This window comes from Sapajus apella, unplaced genomic scaffold (genome assembly GCF_009761245.1).
Source record: "Sapajus apella isolate SASKATOON/1434 unplaced genomic scaffold, GSC_monkey_1.0 scaffold33, whole genome shotgun sequence".
NCBI lineage: Eukaryota > Metazoa > Chordata > Mammalia > Primates > Cebidae > Sapajus > Sapajus apella.
In genome coordinates this window covers 19,028,890-19,052,443 of record NW_022436973.1, presented here as the reverse complement: position 1 = coordinate 19,052,443, position 23,554 = coordinate 19,028,890, and the positions used below count along the sequence as shown (strand labels likewise).

Below are 23,554 nucleotides of genomic sequence, written 5' to 3'. Positions count from 1 at the left end.
TTTCATTTGCCTGACAGTGCTAATAGACGGCAACTACTTTTATACCTGTCTTAAAAATTATGAAACTGGGGTGATGATATTAAATATGTTAATCAAGTCCACACAGCTGTTAGGCAGAGAGGTTGAACTTCAAATTGAAGCAGCATGACACCATAAAAGATGTTCTTAGTCATTAAGCTATAACTACTAGACACTTCTATGTCTGTTTAATCTTTTGTAAAATCAAGAAGTTGGACCAGATAACAACAACGAAAATAACGCAGCAACAACAATAACAACATTACAACACGTATACCAGCAATGGCAAGTAAAATTGACTGAGTTCTTACTATGGTTTAAAATTTGGCTGTATGCTTGGCAGACATTTTTTTTCATATAGTTGTTAACACATTCTGTGTGGGAAGAAGCATTATTATTTGTATTTTATAGTACAGCAGAAGTGTAAGATGACTTGATAAATATTACACAGCAAATAAGTGGTGGAATCAAGACTGAAATCCAGGTGTTCATTTTTCTATGGAGGCAAAAAAACCAAACAAACAAAAAACAATACTCTGAATTAGTCATTTACTATTTATACAACTTTTACCACAATTAATATATGTAGATTTAAGCCCCCAGTTGTGAATATCTTTTTAAAGATAGAAGCAGTATTCCCTTCTGGGCCATTTATCAAAAACTAGTATATTAGAAACAGAAAGGAGCAACTATGAGAAATAATCAGAGATGAGATTGCCAAAGTACACTAAGATGCTTCTCCCCGTACGGAAGACAGATTTATTAGGCTGTCAGCTTAATAGAAGTTTGACACTCAAGCTAACCTTTGAACCTATATCAAGCTTTCAGAAAACCTTAGACAGCAATTTTAATTTTGGACTTTTTTTTCCTTCATAAGTGGTTCAAACGGGATTGCTATTTAACTGTGGTTTTGAAAACAAAAGGAAATGATAGAAATTATAGCACTATCCAAATACACATTTCAAATCTTTCTGTTATAATTCTCAAAAAGAACAGAAACTTCAATCTGATAACTGAAAATACGGTTCTAGTATTGTAAAGACAGCATCGTTAATAATCCAGAGAAGCAATTCATGTTTTATTTGAACATAAAAGAGAATATCTATAAACTCACCCTTTCTATAATCATAAATTTTGAAAACTGGTCCATAAGTTTATATTTTATAAAAATAGTGTTTATATGGCTAAAGAAATATGCAGTTTAAACTTAATTAACTCAGTACAGTTTCCCCGATATGGCCCATTTAAAAAGAATTTTAAATTCAGATTTAATTATAAACATTCAAACATAAAATTTATTATATTTAAGATTCATTTTAAACTTTTGAGAAAATTAGATCATTTTTGATTTTGGTAGATTTTAATCACACTGAATTTTTATTTTCCCGCTTTAAAAAGTTGCTTTTAGTCACATCTACCAGATTGAGCCCTTTTAATTTTTTACCATGGACACATTAGTACTTCTGTTTATTCTGTTTCATTCATATTTCAAGTGAACAGTAAGGTAATTTGGAACAAATGGGAAATTTTGTCATGTGATTATTTAAAATTTCACCAGCAGGAGTCCAACTTTTGGTGACCAGTATGTAACAGGAAATTTATAAAAGGTCTTCAAACTCTAGGCTTTATGTGGAGCTTCTTGTTCTTTGTCTAACAAATATTTACTGTGTTCCTAATATGCATAAACCACTATGTAAGAGGAAGTGGGAGGGAGGAGTTTCAAAAGTGAATGAGTAAGGTAGGATCTAATCTTACTATCTAGCTGAAGAGAAAGGATGATAAAGAACGTTCACAAACATAGTATAGGGAGATATGCGATTCGTCCCATAGACAAGACACGGATAAAATATTAACTGAGTCTTGAGAAGGCAGACTAGCCTGGGTAACCAGAGTAGAACTCCAAAGAGCAGGGGATAGTGGAAGATGGCCTGGATTTCAGTCAAGTAGAGATGGCGACCCACGCACTTCAGGTAAAGTTATAGCTAAAGCCATGGCATAAAGGAGGAAACACACAACGTCTTGGAAAGGAAAGAATCAGCAGTCTAGAACAGAGAGTCAAATAAAAAGGACAGCTAAACCTATTATTATTTATTATTCTTTAGTAATTAGTAGGAAAACCTAAAGGCTTTTAAGCTCTGTAAATAATGGAGAACTACTAAATTATCAGATCACAAGAATGGCATATCTCAAGTAATGTAGAAAGAATAATTTACTAAGGGAATCTCACAGTGAACTGGAGAGAGAAGACACAAAGAAAGCAGCCATGTGGTTGTTAACAATAGAGTGACAACTCAATGACATTGAGAAGAGGATATAAAGTTCGATATAGAAAATATACCAAAGGAAGCATAAATGGAATTTAACAGAATATTTGTGTGTGTCTTTGTGCGTGTGCGTGTGCGTGTGTGTATGTGTGTGTGTGTGTGTGGATACTAGTTAGAAGAGGGTAGGGTTAGCAAGAAACAGGAGTCTCTGGGTCAAGCTCTATGGTGGAAGTGGAGATAGTGATTTAGATTCTAATTGTATTGAATTTGAACTGATAGAAAATAGAGATGTTGAAAAACTAGACATATGGAAAGGGAGTTGAGACCAAATCTGATGGAAATTGGAGCATTAGTTACCTCAGTTCTCAGACCTCAAGTTGTGCAGGTGACTTACTCAGTTCAAATATGCCTTTTAATTAGGGCTCAGGATATATTTTAGAACCTGCATATGAAAAGAACACAAACATTCCAATTAGAATTTAGAGACCAATATCTACAGTTTACATTAAACCAATGGCAAGAATGATGCCCCAAATTATAGATACTGTATTGAGTCATTAAGGAGGATAAAAAACTTTCTGTCCTCCTTCTTAGTATGTAAAAATGGATACATTTATATATTTTCCTGGAAATTTATCATGCTGCTTCAAAGGCATTCACTCTCATTCAAGTCTTCTTCTCACTGGTTTCCATCTATCTCCTTTTAATCTATTCACTTAGGAAACTGACAACAATATGTTTAAAATTTTGTCTTAGTCACTCTCGATACAAAGGATATTTACATGCCGTTCTCTTACACTATCAATAATTCTGTAGCATTTAATAAAATATATTTTTTAAATATTTAAATGGTAAATTGTTTTACAAATTTGCTTTAGTAGGATAAATTTTAATCACAATTTCCAGTTATTTACATAGATAGTTGAAAATTGATTATAACTGAAAAATAAAAGTGTCTTACAAAGAAATAGATTTTTGACAACCTCAGGTAAAACAATAATACACAAACTTTTAAAGGTAAGACTTGTCGATTTAGTATTAAACTAATAAAATTTTTTTTTCGAGAACTAGATCCAAGATTTCTAACCCATTTTCTCATTTAGCCCATGTCATTTTTTCCTATTTTCTTCCCATTTTGTCAGATTTCCATTTGTGATCTGTGTCTCGGCGATTGTTTAAAAAAGGAGCCCAGACTTCTAGCCCATAAACATCCCTTCTGCTGTCTCCTGAATTTATTTAAATGGCTGATACTTGAGCCCAGGGGATTATTTATACTAACACTATGGAGTCAGGAGCACTTATTACCACCACTCCAAACTATCCAGAGGTCAACAAAATGAAGCAGGACCCTTCATGTTTTACTACTTCATGTCCTAATATTTCACAGTCCTTCACTTCCCTACCTTTATGCTTTGGGTAGTCAGTTACCCACTTTTTGATGAGTTAAGTGAAATATATCTTTGCAGCCTGGTAAAAACTACATTTGCTTTTTTCCCCAGCTCATTGTTTGTATTCATTTGCATGCTTTCTATCTCCATAGAAATCACAAATGGACATCGAACTATTTTTTTTAAGCAGCTCTGAAAGTCTGTGTGACTTACCACTGCAAAGAGAGATAACTCAAATTTCCAATTGAACAGATGAACAATGTTTCTGAGAACAAATTGGATGACACCACTTTTCTAATGTAAAGAAACTGTAGCATTTTTTAAAGTCATGTTTTTATCAATAGATTTGAAAGTAAACTAAAAGCCTCTGTATCAATGTATCTTCTAACAAAATTCTCTGTAACAGATCATTTTATTGTTTAAATTTTAAAAATAACATTAAACTCAATTTTACTTATGCAATTGATTATTGTGAAAAAATATTCCCTAGGCCATTTATTTTTAACAGACTTTTCCCTGTCACTGGCCAACAAAATGTCTACATAATTCATTTTGGCTTTGAAATGTTTCCCTTAAGTTTTATCTGTTCCAAGTCAAAGAGTTCCTGAATTACAGAGGTCTTATGGTAGAAACTATGAATAGTATTGGGAATAGAAGTTGTATTCTAGTTTATTAGCAGTATGATTTCCCTTGGGGACATAAGCACACGCCTGGTGTATAGAGATTTTCCAACAGTTGCCAAGAATTCAGTCCTTCTCAAAGGCCATTTCCACCTACAGGCAGGCCATTACCTGCCAGTGCTTCCACCCTGAAGGATCTATCAGTTGACTTGATGGTATGACCTTGGACTCTTATGGGTTATTTTCTAATTTCTGATTCCCTGCCAGGGATGTGCTGGTCTTTTATTCTCTAGTATAATGTCTCATGCAGGAACAGGACAGATTACTTTTCAGAGATTAAGGTTGAGGAGAGATCAGGTCTCAGAATTCACCCATGAAGAGTTCACTTAGGGTAGACTAAGTGGAAAGCCAACTCCCTATATGTTACTTAGAAGGGTTGGGCCCTCCTGGTATTGCCCTTGTTCTCCTGTCTCATTTATGAGTCAAAATAAATAATAAAAAAGTGGTTTTTATCTTGTTCATCCCCACAAAACTTTCCAACTCAATGAATGGTAAGCTAGAGATGAAGGAGCACAGATCACAGGGAATACACAGCCGCAGATGTATCATAGGTGGTTCCTGTAGGGAAACTTGACATAGTTAATTCAGAGAGCTATAGCTACCTTAGTTGAACTCCTGAAATGCTTCTGTATATGTCACACTAAGGGCAGGGCTTACCTGTCTGCACACGCTGTCACTCTATATATACCGATGCACACTTTACAAGTACTGATTCTTTTAAAAACCTCATTGTCTAACTAGTAACAGGACCATGATAGGTACTTTTCAAATATTTGTTGAATAAATGAATGCATAAATACATAACATTGTAGGGATGTCTCTCTCAGATACCTCTAAGCTGGTTGATTTGTTTTCAAATTGTTGTCAATGCACAGAAGTGGAAGAGACTTAGGGACCAGGAGCCAAGAGCCAAACCCTCGCTGTGTGTTTACTTTCACTCCATACCTCAGACTCTGCTGCTCCATTTGAAAGCTGTCACCAACCTCACACATTCAAATGATTCTCATTTTAAATGTCTAAAAATTGAACTTTGAAATATTTTAAATTACCATGTACTAATGAGGAATATTAAAGAAAAATTTGGAAAAGTCATTTTTTTGTCTTTCTGCCTCTAATATGTAGTAAGAGATTGATTTTCCATTAGCTTTTTATTAATTGAAAGAATGAATGAAACAGACTTGAAGAGTTAATAAACCAGGAAAAGAGAACAAGCAGATCTTAAGCACACTCACATGCTTTGAGGTACCATTTTACATGTTAGAATAATTAGTAACTACTCTTACCTAAATTAGGGTAATTACTAGGCAATGTTTTTCGTTACTTACGTTTAATTATTACTAGTATTTAAAAAATTAACAAAACTGCATTTATGAAAGTCTCTATATTAGATACTGTTGAATTAATGAATTTGAGATGGAACGAGTTCAGAGTGCATCACTCAACAGTGCATGTGTGATATTCTCAGGCTTATATGAAACTCATCTATTAAAGATGCTTTTCTTTTGTATGTCTTGGTTTCAGGTTTGATATAAACAACATTGATGCTTCTACTTCCTAAGGTCAAGTGATTTCTAAGGCTCGACCTACAACTCTTGTTTTAAATATTTTCACTCAGGCCTAGCTTACCTGCTTTCAGCCTCTCACCACCTAAATCCTTTGAGAAAACATTCACCCTAGAAATAGGCACTGGCCCTTGCATATCAGTATGGGGAGAGTGAAAAATAAATAGCTTATTTAAGCAAACTACAATTTACTCATTTTTATTCCACCTGGAATTTTTTTTTGTTTGCAATGTTTCCAGTGCTAGAGGATCATGGCTGTGTGTGTATATGTGTATTTTGGAAGAGAACTGGTCTCATTGAGTGGAAGGCTCTCTTGCTTTCACACTGCTATGATAAGGACTGAACTTGCCTTAGTGAAAATGTGGGAATCAAGTAACCTTTATTTTTCCAAATGAACGATAAAGAAGTGCCATCAACCACATAAGCTCAGAAATGAAAAATAATAGTTGAGTTCATTAGAGTTATATGAGATATTAGCAGTCCATTGTTTTTTCTCAATTTTTAAGTTCCATTCAGGAAAACAACTACTTTTCAGCTCTATACGGGCAACATTCAATGCACCTGAAAGTTAGAGCAGATTTTGGAAAATGCCACTTAGCATGCAGGTCACCCAATTTGATCCATGCAATATACCGGGTTTTGTGTCAGATAAATAATAATTAACACTGAATTTCATCTTTATTAATTGTTGTCCTCTGTCAAAAGTAAATAACTGATATGTCTGAGGTTATAACTCATAGTTAATACATGGAGAAATTGAGGACTTACATTAAAAAAATTTATTATTATGTATCTAAAAACATTTTTAAGCACCAAAATAAACTGTGAAGTGTATTATAAATGAACATATAGGTATATATTGATGTGTATGTATATACACACATAAATACACCTACATATACATATTCACATAAGTATATCATTATCATTGATATATCAAATGTATCATTAAGTGAAAGGTTGTATCTACATAAATATATGTGTATATATATGTGTGTCTGTATAGGAGAAAGTGAAATAATTTGAAAAGCTCCAATTACAAGCATAAATTCAAAACTGCTGGAGAAACCTGCCAAATCATCAACATGCATCAATGTCTACTTTAGACAATGAGCCTTAAGAACCTGATGCTTCTTTTAACACTTCCAGTAAAGTCTGATGTGAACACTTCCTCCTAAGACTCTGAATATAAATTTTGATCCACAGTTTGTATTTTATTCTCGTATTTAAAGAAGCTTTTATATGAGAATATGTTGCATTATGCAAAATATCTATTTGCCCTACAAACACATACAGTAGTGTTTGGATGGTAATTATTCTAAAAATAAGAAATAAAAATACACGCAAATAATTTGGCACCTTGCAAAGAGTTGGACTCCTTTGAAAATGCCTATTGCTATACTTATACAATTATTACAAGCATTTATATCTAAGGTTCTTTCCTCTGAGGTTTCTATTAGGGACCACTATTTTCCTTTCTTTTTTTCTTGAAGAGATCTCCATTTTCTTGTTACTGTGCTATTGTTGTACTATACCAATTATTCTTTTTCCTATTGAAGTTTCTGAGCATTTTTCTCCTTTTTCTCAAGTGAGTACGTATCAAAGATCCAGACACATTCATAACTTAATTGTTGTCTTTTAAATTAAGCATTAAATGTGCATAAACTCCTGCCTGTTGGATGAAGCTTATTCATTTATCTGGGCATGCCACTGCATATCCTTTAGCAGAGAAATTCAGGCACCCGCCAAAGTATTTCATTTAATTAATTGTTTCCTCAAGACCTTTTGCCTAACAATATATTTTAGGGAACAATTTAACTTATTTGGAGTATATGTTAAGGCCTAATGCTGCTCATGAAAACAAACTTGGAGGGTGATCATATTGTATAATTATTGATAAAAAATTGATATTATTGACTAGGCTCTCTGGACATTAACACAAACAATAATTGGGAGAATCTATTTCAAGACACAGGTCAAATAATCATTAGTGGAAGATTATTTGTTAGAAATTAGTCATTTAGAACTCAATTGATAGGTATTTTTGTCCATATTTCTTATTTTCAACTTAATTTAGAAGGATAGGAATGTGGCTGGATATGGTGGCTCACATCTGTAATCCCAGCATTTTGGGAGGCCAAGGCAGGAGGACTGCTTGAGCCCAGGAGTTCTGGATGAGCCTGGTCAACAACAGGGAGACCCCATCTCTATTTTATTTTTTCAAGCAGCCAGGTCAGATGGTGTTCTCCTGTGCTTCCAGCTACTCCGGAGGTTGAACTGAGAGGATTTCTTGATCCCAGGAAGTCGAACCTGCAGTGAGCCATATCACACCACTGCACTCCAGTTTTAATAACAGAGTGAGACCCTGTACCCTGCCCCCTCAAATAAAGAAGGACAGTAAGAACGATTCAAACAATTATCCAAAGTTGAACAGTGTTTATTCAACATATGTACCATATAGAAAAAAAAGGCTTCTCTGTCCAAGGAAAATTAAATCCAAAGTGCTTACCAGATCTGTGGACTGGATCACTTAATATCAGTTAGCAATCTTTGGAGAACTGGAGACCAAAGAAATGGTGGTAAATGATTGAGTCTGTACTGTAAAGTTTCAAGGGTTGAACTTGCAAGTTTTACATTGATTTTAAAAAATAATCACCATATAAATTGCTATTAGGGAATAAGAGAAAGCTAGAAGCGATGGGGTTTATATAGCAGCAATAATCCCAACTATTGATTGCACAGCGAAAACCAGAACTCTATCCTCCTTGACCTTTGCTAATTCTAACAACAAGATTCTCTGTTACTCTCCTCATTTTACAGATGAAAAGAATAAAATGCATTTTTTAAAAATCAATTTTCAAGAGATCTCAGAAGCAGAAAGTAAACTTGCTAGGAATCAGACTCCTCACCCTCCATTAGTAGAAACATATATCCCTCTTTGATACTTTATACATTTATATATAATGTGTATATATATGGTTTGTAACAATAGTATTTGTAGTAATTTTACATACCTTTAATTAAATAATATGATTGCATACTTATTTTAAAACTTTCAAATAATGCAAATGTGGGTAGAATATAAACTGAGTCTAATAAAGTTGAAAGGTACTTGGTCAGTATTACTCTTTAACTTGTAAATACTAAGAGAAACAATTCCACAATTGCTTTAGGTTAGTCTAGTCTTCAGTATCAATGTGTAGTGTGATAAGATCATTGGTAACTTACCGCAAAAAGCAATTGAAAAAGTATTTTATCAGATGAACACTACTCCAAAGCAATGGCACACTCATGATAAGGCAATGAACACTTGGGCTTGCTCAGATTTCAGAGCTGGGTCAGCTTTTGCATGTATGTGGTAATATGGTTTGGTTATGTCCCCACCCAAATCTCATCTTGAATTGTAGTTCTCATAATCCTCACATGTCATGGAAGGGACCCAGTTAAAGGTAATTTAATCATGGGGGTGGTTACCCCAATGCTGTTCTCATGATAGGGAGTGGGTTCTCATGAGATCTGATGGTTTTTTAATGGGATGTTCTCTCTTTTGCTCAGTACTTCTCCTTGTTTCCACTATGTGAAGAAGGACATGTGTGCTTCCCCTTCTGTCACGATTTTAAGTTTCCTGAGGCCTCCATAGTTCTACAGAACTGTGAATCAGTTAAACTTTTCTTTATAAATTACCCAGTCTGGAGTATTTCCTCCTAGCAGCATGAGAATGGATTGATACAGCAAATTGTTATACAGAGAGTGGGGTGCTGCCACAGAGATATCCCAAAATGTGGAAGCCACTTTGGAACTGGTTAATAGGCAGAGGTTGGAACAGTTTGGAGGGCCCAGGGGAAGACAGGAAAATGTGGAAAATGTTGGAACTTCCTAGAGACTTGTTGAATGGGTTTGACCAAATGCTAATAGGAATATGGGCAATGAAGTCTAGGCTGAGGTGGTATCAGATGGAGATGAGGAATTTTTTGGGAACAGAAATAAAGGTGATTCTTGCTATGCTTTAGCAAAGAGACTGGCAGCATTTTGCCCCTGCCCTAGAAATCATGGAACTTTGAACTTGAGAGCAATGATTTAGGGTAAGTGATGGAAGAAATTTCTAACCAGCAAAGCAATCAAGAGGAAGCAGAGCATAAAAGTTTGACAAGTTGCAGTCTGGTGATGTTACAGAAAAGAAAAAAACAAATTTCTGGGGAGAAATTCAAGCTGACTGAAGAAATTTGCTTAGGTAACAAGAAGTCAAAGGTTAATCACCAAGACAATGGGGAAAATGTCTATAGGGCATGTGAGAGACCTTCACAGAAGCCCCTCCCATTAGAGACCAGGAAGGTCTAGGAGGGAAAAATGATTTTATGGCCCAGGCCCAGGGCTCCCCTGCTGTGTGCAACCTATGGACTTGATGCCCTGCATCCCAGCTGTTCCAGCTATAGCTAAAAAGGGCCAAAGTACAGCTCAGGCTGTGGCTTCAGATAGTGCAAGCCCCAAGATTTGGCAGCTTCCCCATGGTGTTGACCATGCAGGTGTAATTGAGGTTTGGGAGGCTCTGCCTAGATTTCAGAGGTTGTATAAAAATGCTTGGATGTCCAGGCAGAAGTTTGCTTCAGGGTTGGAGCCCTCATAGAGGGCCTCTGCTAGGGCAGTGCCAAAGGGAAATGTGGAGTTAGAGCTGCCACACAGCATCCCCACGGTGGCATTGCCTAGTGGAGCTGCGAAAAGAGAGTCACTGTCCTCTAGACCTCAGAATGGTGTTAAATAGATCCACTGACAGCTTACTCCACCTGTGCACCTGGAAAAGCCACAGATGCTCAATGCCAGCCCATGAGAGCATCAGAGAGTGGAGGCTGTACCCTGCAAAGTGACAAGGGTGGATCTGCCCAAGACTGTGAGAGCCCACCTCATTTTTTTTTTTTTTGAGACAAAGTCTCACTCTATCACCCAGGCTGGAGTGCAGTGGCACAATCTTGGCTCACTGAAACCTTTACCTCCTGGGTTCAAGTGATTCTCCTGCATCAACCTCCTGAGTAGCCAGGACTACAGGTGCGTGCCACCACACCTGACTAATTGGGACCCTACCTCTTGTATTAGCATGATCTGGATATGAGACATGGAGTCAAAGGAGATTATTTTGGAGCTTTAAGGTTTAATGACTGCCCTATTGGATTTCAGACTTGCCTGTGGCCTATAGGCTGTTTATTTTCACTAATTTCTCCCTTTTGGAATGGGAATATTTACCCAATGCCTGTACCCCCATTTTATGTAGGAAGTAACTAACTTGCTTTTGATATTACAGGCTCATAGGCAGAAGGGACTTGCCTTGTCTCAGATAAGACTTTGCACTCAAACTTTTGAGTTAATTCTGTAATGAGTTAAGACTTTTCGGGACAGTTGGAATGGTATGATTGTGTTTTGAAATGAGAGGACATGAGATTTGGGAGGGGTCAAGGTGGAATTATATGGTTTGGCTGTCCCCACCCCAATCTTATCTTGAATTGTAGTTCTCATAATCCCCACTTGTCATGGGAGGGACCCAGTGGGAGGTAATTTAATATTGGGATCAGTTACCTTCAGTTGTTTTCATGATAGTGATTGAGTTCTCACAAGATCTGATGGTTTTATAAGGGCCTTTTCTCCCTTTTGCTCAGCACTTCTTGTTGCCACGTGAAGAAGGACATGTTTACTTCCTCTTCTGCCATTTTTGTAAGTTTCTTGAGGACTCCCCAGTCCTGCAGTACTGTGAGTCAATTAAACCTTTTTCCTTTATAAATTATCCAATCTCGGATATTTCTTGATAGCAGTGTGAGAACAGACTAATACACGTGTTTAAATACATGAGGGCAAAATGCTGCACTAAAAATCCATTTTATGGAAGAAGAGTTTTTTTTTTTTTTTAAATGATTCTACTAGATTCTTTTTAAAAGTCATGATGTAGATTGGTATATATCCTGAGAGGTACTGATGATGTATGAAATGAGGAAGATACACTAAGTATGTGGAAAAACAAAATCATCTCTGACTTCTAGTCAATCCATCACTTTCAATAATATGCCTCTTGCTCTTTTATCATTGCAGGAAAGCTGAATGTGGAAATAGAATGGGGATATGATTAAATGACTGTCACAGCCTGAACTGGAACCAGGGCCAAAATATTATGGCTTTTCTAAAATAAAATGTTTTCTTAAGAATATTGAATACAGGTGAAAGTGGCCAGGTTCCTACAAATTTATATTTTTCTCAACACAGTTTTCTTTCCTCATCAGATACAGATATTGATGATACATTATTGACCATACTTTAAAAACCACAAGCATGTGTTAAGACTTCTCCAAGATGAATAACACTCAGTTAAAGATTAGGATTCAATTTGTTGCTTTCTCTCCTAAGAGAAAACAATCTTCCAGATTTTCCATGTAATATACTTCTTGACTTAGCATCTAGAGAGTGCTTGGAAGGTTAAGAAACCTAGCATTCCAAATTGGCCTTGGAGGACTGGAGAAGACAGCACAACGATAGGAAAAAAGGTACATCCAGTGAGAGTTTGCATTTCGTGTTTTCTTGGTTTTGTTGTTGTTGTTGTTGTTTTCTGTTGCGTGTGTGGGTGGAGGAAAAGGGAGTATGGATTGGTAGAATTTGTGATCAGCTGTTATAAATCAAGTTTGGAAACTCCCTTGTGGTTTGGCATTTCTGAGGACTGGCCTGGTCTTCCTGTTGGAAATCATCCAATCTCCGTTGGAGAGCTCTTTGTTTCAATAGCAGTTCCTGACAAACAGAAATTCATATGGTATTTTTCATCTTTGTTATTCTTGGATGAGGCTAATTGATTGGCTAGATGTTTATAACTGTGTCCTCTCCTAAAGAGTAGACTGAAATATAAGGACAGTAGTAGTCATTAACATTTATTAGATTTTGTTTCACACAGCGTATTTTGAATGAGTGAAACAGAATGTGAAAATTTATACCGTCACCAAATCGCTTCAGTGAATTCGAGATCCATCTTCTTGAATTAAAAAAAGTAGAATTAGAACAACGGTTCACAACCAGTTTAGAGTTTCACAGCTGAATTTTCCTTTGGGTTTAAAACTAAATATTGGGTATTGGGGAAAGTCTTACAAAAAACTTTAATATCCATCATTTATGTGCCCTTACTGTAATAAACTTGTAAACTGTATATAATTTAATTATTATAGTACTCTTAGTACATATTCTTATCCATGCAATTTTGTAGGTGAATCTTAGAAAGATTATTTAAATAACTTTCTCAAGTTTACATAGCTAGAAACGAGAAGAGTCAGCATTTAAACCCAGGTCTGTTTGACCCTATGTTTCTGCCTCTCATTTTGAAGTCAGGCTTAGCTATCCTCCTCCATTTTCACCTGCCATAAATGGCAGGAATGTCATCAATTATTTGGGTTTTTTTTTTCATAAGTTTTCTGCAAATGATTGTTATTCCAGCCACTTATTTACATGAAGGAAAAGTCAGTTGTAGACACAGGTGTAAAGCTCAAAATGTCAGTGAGATAAAATATAGAAAGGGAGCTGGAGTAGCTATTGAATGCACATTACAATGAGGCAATACAGTAGGATTCTTTGTAAAAGATAAAAAGAATATCACGAAACATTCACTCCTAACATTTAATCTGAGTCATTTTTAGCTAAATAAAATTGGCACACGCCAACTGTCGCCTATGGACAGTTTATAGCATGGGGAGTTTGCCAAAATCTTATTACTGCTTTCTCTATTTCTCTCTCTTTCAGATCCCTTACCTTCTCACCTTCCAGAAACATGTTTAAGTGGCCTTAAAGCACAGACCACATGACCTCCTTTCCAATTTACACACACACGTGTGTGTGTATGGTGTTTACTATGAGGGACAGCCATTGGGGATTCAGTTTTAATACGGCCAGGTGCAGGACTTTCAGCATGTGATAACTCCTGAAAAAATGACAAGAAGGTTTTATTCTTCCCTTTCTCTTCATTTTATTTTCAATCATTAGAGGTTGTGACTTAAGGCATTTCCTTTCATTGGCTTTTTCCTCCATCATGATCAAGAAACTGATTTATGCCAAAGTCAGAATGAGTCAGACAATAAGAAACCAAAGTGTATTTGGACCAGGGAGCAAGGATATATTGAAGTGAGTCCCAGCAAACTCTGTTTCTGTGTGTTTAACCACATGCAAACAGGATGGGATGGTGGCTTCACAAGGGTGTGGTTCTTCCACCTCTCCTCCCACAAACTCCCCTTCCTCTCTTCCCCCCCTGCATGTGTTTCAAATTGGAGTGATGGTGGGTGGGAGACGCAAGAGCTGCCCTGTGAACTATAAATAGTAAAGCCAAGAATTCTGAGTGTTGGAGTGGGGGAGGTGGCAGGAGATAGCAGGGTGAGGGAGGTGGGAAGCTACTCAAATGTAATCATTTGCATTGCTTCAAACCAAACCAACTTCTGTAGTATATTAAGAGTGTTGAGTAAATATGTGGCCAGCCTCAAACCCAGCCTTAAAAAAAAAAGAAGCTATAATAGAGATGGTCCCTGATAGATAGTCACCTCCCTTAACTTTTTGGAAAAATACCGTTATAGTCAGAGCTAATGTGGACCAAAACCCATGGAAAGATTGATGGAAAATCATTTTTAAAAAGCCACACACATGAAAATAATTTACACAGGAGGCTTTCTGCACCACAGCTGTGCTGCTTATTTATTTTGGACCAGTTTCTGCAAAAAGTGGTACAAAAAAATGGGCTCAATTCCTGCTTGATAACCTTACCAATGTCAAATTAGTCCCCTGAACTCAATACCCTCTTTCCTGAATAGGCTGTTGTTTAAAGACAGATGGGTCTTAAGTGTCTCCAGGTATTCATTTATTTAGCATGTACTTTAATAAGACTCCACCCTGGAATCTCATAATTTTCAGTCTAAGTGACTGTTGGTCCTATTTCTCCTGCAACTTAAATATACCCAAAAGATGAAGAGTGGAAGACAGAGGACTGTATAAGATGACTACTTAGTGTGTGAACCTACCTCTGCCTTAGGGAGAAGAGTTACTATAAAGAGTCTTTTCAGACCCATACAAATTATACAAAAGAAGTATCTTGAGCATGATTGCCCCACCCCAGACCATAGACTTCAGAGGATAGAGTTGTGCCGGCTTTGATGCTTGCTGAATTTCCTCTAAACCCCTCAGGCAGGATGAGGCAAGTCATTTATGAGAGTTCCAATGCACCTTGCACGGTGGGATTTCCATTCCATCTTGAAGTTTACCAAAGCTTGGTACCTCAAAGCCAGCCAACACGTGTGAGGGTGTGACATTTATTTAAGGGATTTGTAGACCGAGTCTTCATACACATGCAATCAGAGGCTTCTGGTGTCAGTATTCTTTGCATTATCCCCTGGCAAAGAAGGAGTTGGGGATTGATCAAAACTCTGCCTTTGTGTAAGGGGTATGTTTGTATGGTTCTGATCTGGTTCATAGCTATATTCATTATTTCAGTTTATCCACTGTCTTTCTTCTATGTTGCCAAAATATTCCTTGGCCAATGCAGAATTATAGTGAATTAACTCTTAGGTCAATGCAAAGTTCATCTCTTAGGTTGCCTCCCAATAGGACAGACTTGTTTCAAAGAAGAACTTACTCTCTGAAGAACTTGTCATTTATTATGAGAGCTTTTGTTATATCTCTAAAGGGAGGGGTGGCTGTTGAGGTTACTTTCGGTGTCTAACACAGAGCCTTAAACGTAAGAGATTTAAGGATAATACACTTCTTTATGGATCAATGTATCAAAACACAAGGAAACAATGCTTATAAGTCATCTAATTTTTCTAAAATAAGCTTTAAAATATTGCTAAACACATTCAATAACACCACCCTTCATCACTGAACATGCTATATGTTGTTGAAAATCAATTTTGGCAGGCATTAAAAGTCTCATTGACCCAGACCAATATATTTAACTCAAGCAGGTTATTTTCTCTGATTTATAATTTTCTCTTTCTTTGCCAAGTTTATATTAAAAGAATTAGAAGCCATAAAATTTAAAATCTTACAAAGCAAGCATTTTTTCCTCCTGCATTAACCTATCAATATATAGATGTCAAGTTCCATTTCATGACTAGAATCCTTGCATAATAGCCACAGAAGACTCAGTTTGCTTTAGGTTCTCAAAGAACTTTTTATTGAATCTAATATATTTGATAGGCTCAGCTTTACACAATGAAAACAGTGGCCTTCTCTGTTTTCCTTTTTTTTTTTTTTTTTAGGGAAAGAAAGATAATAAAGTTGACCTAATGAGACCCAGGAAATGTTTGAACTCTCTGAGGTATTACATGAGATGTGGTTAGTATGGTCTGTTTCTTGTGAGTGTATTTGAATTTTAACTTGGTAATTAAAAAATAGGAACCCAGGCATTGGATTAAAACCTGACCTTAATCTTCTTTTTGCCTTAAGAGACAAAAACTTGTACAGCATGCCACCTTTTAAACAGAATGCTGATACAACTATTCTCCAAAATAAGCAAGGCCTCCCTCTCTTCACTATGGCCTGACATTTTTTTTTTCCGGGGATGGGGAGAAAATACGTGACATCCTCCTGCTGGCTCCTTGGCAGAGTTTATATATAACAGCCTTGAAAATAGGCCCTAGCCCCTAACTATAAACCCACAATAAAAGCAAAACCAAATAGGCTATCTTGCCACCAGAGGACAATAGATACTCCAGTCAAGACAACCCCAGAGAAAATGATTGGATGTGTGGCTGGCCATTTGTCTTGTATTCTTTTTCTTGGTACCCTTAGAACATTTTGTATCCACAGGGAAGTGTTGCCCTTTCTCATGGAATGGTATGGGAAAGAGATATAAACAGCAAAAAAAAAAAAAAAAAAAAAAAAAAAAAAAAAAGCTTTGGGATTGAAAGGGAGGAAAACAGCCAAAGTTTGTCATATAAGTTAGGGGGTTAGGGAGTTTAAGCAGTTAATTTTGTAGACTGTGAACTTTCAAGGCTGTATGTGAGACTTCAATGTGTATGAGACAAAAATATATTTTAGTTCTTTTCTAGTCTTCATTCCTGTTACTATTGATACTTCGTGAACTTTAGTTTCACTATCTGTAATTTGGATGTGTAACACTTGCCTTCTCATTTTATGGTCTAAGGCCCCAGCCCCCAACTTTTTTGGCACCAGGGACCAGTTTCGTGGAAGACAATATTTTCACGCACCAGGGAACATGAAGGGTACTAGTCCGCTGCTTGGGAGTTTGAGGATTCCTGCTCTAAGGCCGTAAGCAGGTTTTGGATTTTTTTTAACCAAGAATTCCAGGCACATTTCCCTAGTTTAATTATGCCCTGTTCATTGACTAAATGGAACTAAATATTTTTAATAGAATTAAATAAAAAGAAAGAACACATTCAAAATGGTTATTCTTTTTTTGTGTTCTTATTTCTGTTTAAATCAGTAGTTCTCAACCAGGGCAATATTCCCAGCCTACCTCCACTCCACCGTGGACATTTGACAATGTCTAGAGACACTGTTAATTGCCATGACCTAGTGTGTGTGTGAAGGGGGACATGTTTCCACTGGTATCTAGCAGGTAGAATAGACAGTGATATTCTAAACATCTTATGTAGAGCAGGACAGCCCCCTTACAACAAAGAATTATTAGATTTTGATTCCAAAATGTCAATAGTGTTAAGATTAAGAAATCCTGTCTCAGAGCAGAAAAAATAAAGGAGTGAAGCTTTACTTTTTTTTTGGAATGAGTTGCATTAGTTTAAATAACGGTGCTCAACTAATAGCTCCAACATAAAGAAAAAGTTATTATTAGAAATAATGGCATGATTGATCTACATGAGAAAAAATCCAGGATATTAAAAATAAGGAAAGAAGAGACTAGAAATATTATCATTAAATTTTGCCAAATATTGGAGAATAGAAAAAAGTAAGAATTCTACAGATAGATGTGCCAGTTTTCAAAAAAGAAAAGGAAAAATCTGAGGCCTATTGGAAACTGAGTGGTAACAAGTAGCTAACATGATGTATTTATGTTATGACCTTTATCTTTCTTTTCTTGGCTGGGTGAAGCAGAGATAATATAACTGGATTTGAGTGAGACAAGTGAGACTTAGTTCCTTTCTTTTTTTTTTTTTTTTTTTTTTTGAGACACTTTTGCTCTTGTTGCCTGGGCTGGGGTACAATGTCACAATCCTGGCTCACTGCAACCTCTGCCTCCTGGGTTCAAGGGATTCTCCTCCCTCAGCCTCCAGAGTAGTTGGGATTACAGGCATACACCACCATGCCTGGCTAATTTTGTATTTTTAGTAGAGACGGGATTTCTCCTTGTTGGTCAGGCTGGTCTCAAATGCCTAACCTCAGGTAATCTGCCCACCACAACCTCCCAAAGTGCTGGGATTATAGACATGAGCCACTGAGCCCGGGTGAGACTTAGTTTCTCATAATTCAGTAGCCTGGGGCATAGGGGATCACTCTTTGTATATAAGTACCATTTGAGTGGTTAATGGATTAATTACTTGAACAGTAAAAACTTGAACAGTAATATCTGTTGCCAGTTGTAGGTCCTTGTATTTATTCTTTTCTGATCTAATATTTGTTACAGTAAAGACTACTGATCAAATTAAAGATGACTTGAAACTGGGAGGGTTGCAGAATCAAGATTAAACAGTTTATGACAAAATAAGAAAAGTATGCCGATGATAATGAGATGAACTTGAATGTCAGTTCTTAAAACTAGTAACACAGGAAGAGGTCGAAGGAGTTGGGAGTAAGTAGACATTTACGTGAAAATTGTTTCAGTAATTTAGTGGACTGCAGCTTGGTATTGAGTCTAAGTTAACCCACATGACTTTTGTTTGTCTAACCATCTCAATGTCTAACATTTTATGTCAGGAAAAACACTGACCAACTGGAGTATCCAGAGGGGAATGGCTAAACTAGAAACTGCCACAGGACCAACAATTGGAAGCGCTAGGAAAAGACAGATCAGGAGAAATGAGATGATTGCTCCAAAAGACATAAAAGACTGTTGGGTAAAATAAAGTTTAGGTTTTAGTGACTGTCCAAAAAGAAAAACTTAATGAGCTCCGAAAAGCAAATTTGAACTCAAAATATTAAACTGTTTAAAAATGGAATTGGTGCCTTCCAGTAAGTTTTGTGTCACCAGAGCCTAACAGTTAAATAGCATAATTTTTTTAAAGAAGATATTCAGCTATCAGTACCAGGAAGATAAATTATCTTTCCATTTAGGATTTGGTGATTTTTAGATCATTCATAATAGATATAAACCCCAAATATTTTTTAGGGTGGTCTGATTCTGTCAATATATGTTAATGCTATTACTTTTTGAAGTTGTTTCAAATTCCCTACAGCCCTACAGCAGGATGTCCCTAAGTTGTCACAGTTGGGCAGGGTCTCTGTTCTTCATGCTAAAAATTCCATGAGAAAAAAAAATGAGATTATGGCATGCTACATTATTTCTTGGATAGTCAGAAAGCATGTTAGCATATTAGAGGCTCTGAAAAAAATTTACTGCCATTAATTTTTTAAAAATAAAACAAATTATTAAATTCATCAATGGATCATTCAAAGCTCTTCACTCTTTCCTCTCTAGTTTTTCTGCCTCAAAATCTATAATCGTCTCCATGAACCCTCCGCTCTAGCCACCCAGGAAAATTCTCCTGGACCTTTTCCACTCTTTGGCTCTTGCCATTTCCTTTACTTAGAAAGTTCGAGTTCCTTTGTCTGCCCACAGGGGTCACTCCTCCTGAAGGCAAAGCCAAAATGAAATTCTCACTTTTGCACATACCTTAGCCTTAAAGTGGTTGCATTTCATGCAATTTACTTATTAGATCTTGGTGATATGCATTTCATAAAATACTCTGATGTACCTTACAACACCAACCTGGCATGGCTTTTCTCACCCAGTGAGTGTCCAAAAAATGTTTTTGGAATTATTAAAGGAAACATAGGAAGTTGGAACTCAAGACTTATGCTCAGATCAATGTAGATAAGCTTACTATTAAGGGAATAGCTTTTTATAATCCTGACAAACAAATGGAAAAGAATGCTGCCAAACACTGAAAGCTGTCCAGGAGTGGTGGCTCACTCCTATAATCCTAACACTTTGGGAGGTTGAGCGGGAGGATCATTTCAGGTCAGGAGTTGAAGACAACCATGGCGAAACCCAATCTGTACAAAAATTAGCCAGGCATGGTGGCACATTCCTGTAGTTCCAGCTACTGGGGAGGCTGAGGCATGATAATTGCTGGAACCCAGGAGGCAGAAATTGCAATGAGCTGAGATCTGCCACTGTACCCCAGACTGGGTGACAGAGAAAGACTCCATCTCAAAACAAAATAAAACAACAACAACAACAAAACACTTATAGCCTTTTTTAAATGAGGCGAAGCATCAATGTAATCTATATATATTTTTTAAAATAAACTGCTTGCAGTCACTCTTCATCCAAATTGGATGACTGACTTCCAAATGGAAAGGGGGCTTTGTAATGCTCACTGTATTTCATTGAATGATGCATGCTTTCTGTTTTTATTATTCTGTTTTTAGTATTTGCTTTTCATTAGTTATATTTAGCTATGCCTTTACCTGTATCTGGACACCTGGATTTTCATCACAAACTGTTCTAACTTGATGATTTTGCTCTATAAATAAACTAAATAATATATTCTAGGTCTTCTTATCAACTTGATCCAGAGAGAGAATGTATGGCTTTTGACTCAGACTTTGAAGGTCTTGCTCTAAGGAACCTAGAGATTCTCTAAACACCTTAAGTGACAGAGCCTAATTGTTCTTTTTAAGAGTTAGCAAGTAAGAGGGAATTATTTAAAAAAAAAAAAAAAAGTAGTGCTTTTTTAAGTACTCTCTAGTTCTTTTATCTCCAAGAAACCTTAGATATCTGCATTTAATAAGAATTTCCTTTCCTAAATAATTTTATGTCCACTACCTCTCTTATCATTTCTTTCCCCTATATTTTATAACTTACAGCTCACTATCAGTAGTTAAAGAAGTTAATTTATTTTTTCTAGACAGAGTCTCACTCTGTTGCCTATGCTGGAGTATAATGTTGTGATCTCAGCTCACTGCAACCTCTGCTTCCCAAGTTCAGGTGATTCTCCTGCCTCAGCCTCCCAAGTAGCTGGGACTATAGGCATGCATCACAATGCCTGGCTAATTTTTATATTTTTAGTAGAGATAGGATTTTATCATGTTGACCTCTCTGGTCTTGAACTCCTGACCTCAGGTGATCCGCCTGCCTCAGCCTCTGTGCTGGGATTATAGGCGTGAGCCACCATGCCCGACCATAAAGCACAATAGTTTTATTAACAAATATTCTGAAGTTTAAATTAAGAGAATGATGAAGGCATTTGTTTAGACAATATTTTATCCAACTCAAGAAGCTTCATTCTGATTGAAGTAAAGTTTGAAAATAATTGAGGTTTGAAAAATTACTCAAGTGGTTTGTGTGTATAGAATACATATATTGTGTCATGTCTTCAAAAAGAATTCATTAAAGAGTTACATAGTTAGATCATATTTTTCTTTTCTCCTCTTTATTTATAGCATTAATACCAGTATTAAGGAGCATAATTGTAATTAGTCTACCATTTCTTAGCCTTTTCGTGGTTAACGTCAAATCCCTGAAAAGCTGTGATTAAATATTCAGGCATGTCTAGTCAAATGCCAAGTGTACCAAAGGAGAAAAGGAATAGAAAGAAAATTGTCTTCTTTTTATTGAATAAGGAAATATATCTATAAGAATATGCAAATTAAGAAACTCAAGTGCACAATTGTAACTGTTTAAAGGACTTTGCCATCTATTTCCTTCCTAACAAACTTTTAGCCAGACTCTCTATTTAGAAGTTCATATACCTTCCAGTAAGGGGTTGCAGTGGAGGTGTGTTGTACCCTACTAAATTGTTAAGGGTCTTATCTAAGGAATTCCCAGCCACTGGAAAAATATGGAACTCACATCAAGACATTTGCTCATTCAATATACAACCTCCAAGGCAGTTGCAATCCCAGGCTGTTATGACTTTTCCTTTTGGCCCCAATTGGATGGTTAGTTATTCACCTTTATTATTATCTCACTCCTTCAATAGGCTAAGGGACTAGCCACCCCAAAAGTTTCTCAACGTTTCTGTGACTACTTTGTTAGAATCTTTTACCTACTTTCCTTTAAGACAGCTGTGAAGCATGATTCATATCTGGCCTGTCTTCTGCTTTTCCTTGGTAAATATAGGAATTCTTAGCTTTCCTGGGAAGTCCATTTGATTTAGACGTACAACCCTGTGCTCATATCTAACTCAGCATCTGGTTAAGAGAACGTAGAGCACGTGTGTTTCACAGAACTCCTAGTGTCCTCAGGACTAGCAAAGAAAATGCTTACTTACACATGCCTCTCTCATCCCCTCTCACCTACCAGGGTGATTTCTCTGATCACAGTCTCTACTGATTCACACCAAGGACACATCTCCACCCCTCTCTGTTCTCTCACTGTCCAGGGAACTCTCATTTAGTCTTATCTGGGGGACAGAACTGATGCTTTCTTCTGCTCTCCTCAGTCTACCATTATTAATGTCATAAAGTTTTCATTCTGCTTTCTTCAGAACTTTCTTTTTTGATTTTCTTTCTTTCCTTCCTCCTGTTCCTTTTTTCTTATCTCAATAAGTTTTACACCTTTTAAAGCAAAATCTGTGGGTTTTAAATATACTGCTTTTTTTTTTTTTCTCATGAAGACTTCAAGAATCATTTTTGGATACTAAAAAAATTTAAATATTCACTTACTTTCTTTGCAGCTATAACAATCCTACATTTATGATACTATGGTTGCTAATGGATCACTAAGAGGTTTATATGCAAAGGATTCAGGAGTAAAAAGAATAAAAATAGATACTAAACTGCTATATTTTATTAAGGAAACAAAAGCCATTAGTTAGAAACTGCCTCTTCTTACCCCTCCACCAAACTTATAACCTTGCCTACATCTGCCTCCACTGGCTTCCTCTCTACAAATACATTTTAAAGACTGCCTACTTCCTTTATCTTTCTGCTTTTGTTTACTGAAAGACTTATATGGTTTGGCTGTGGTCTACCCAAATCTCATCTTGAATTAATTGTAGCTCCCTAATTCCCATGTGTCATGGGAGGAGCCCTGTGGGAGGTAATTGAATCATGGGTTCGGGTCTTTCCCATGCAGTTCTCGTGATAGTGAATAAGTCTCATGAGATCTGACGGTTTTATAAAGGGGAGGTTCCCTACATATGCTCTCTTGCCTTCTGCCATGTAAGACATGTGTTTGTTCCTCTGTCGCTTCCCACAATGACTGTGAGGTTTCCACAGCCACATAAAACTGTGAATCCATTAAACCTCTTTTTCTTTATAAATTACAGTCTCACATATGTCTTTATTAGCAGTGTGAGAACAGAATAATACAAAGACTTAGTCCTTCAATTATTTCGTCTGTTTTCTGCACAATCAAGATCAATTAAAGTCTCTCCCTTCAATAGATATTTTTTCCATTTGTATGCAAACATTATTCCATCCTACTAATACATAAGAAATTTATGTCTTATAATCCCTTGTGCTCTATCTCTTCCATCTCACTTTATCTCCCCTCCTACCAT

General features: G+C 36.4%; 1 pseudogene; it reads left to right on the top strand.

Moving 5' to 3' along the window:
• The first annotated feature begins 1,967 nt into the window (after positions 1–1,967).
• The window catches only part of LOC116562615, a 62,124-nt pseudogene continuing 40,537 nt past the window's right edge, over positions 1,968–23,554 (top strand).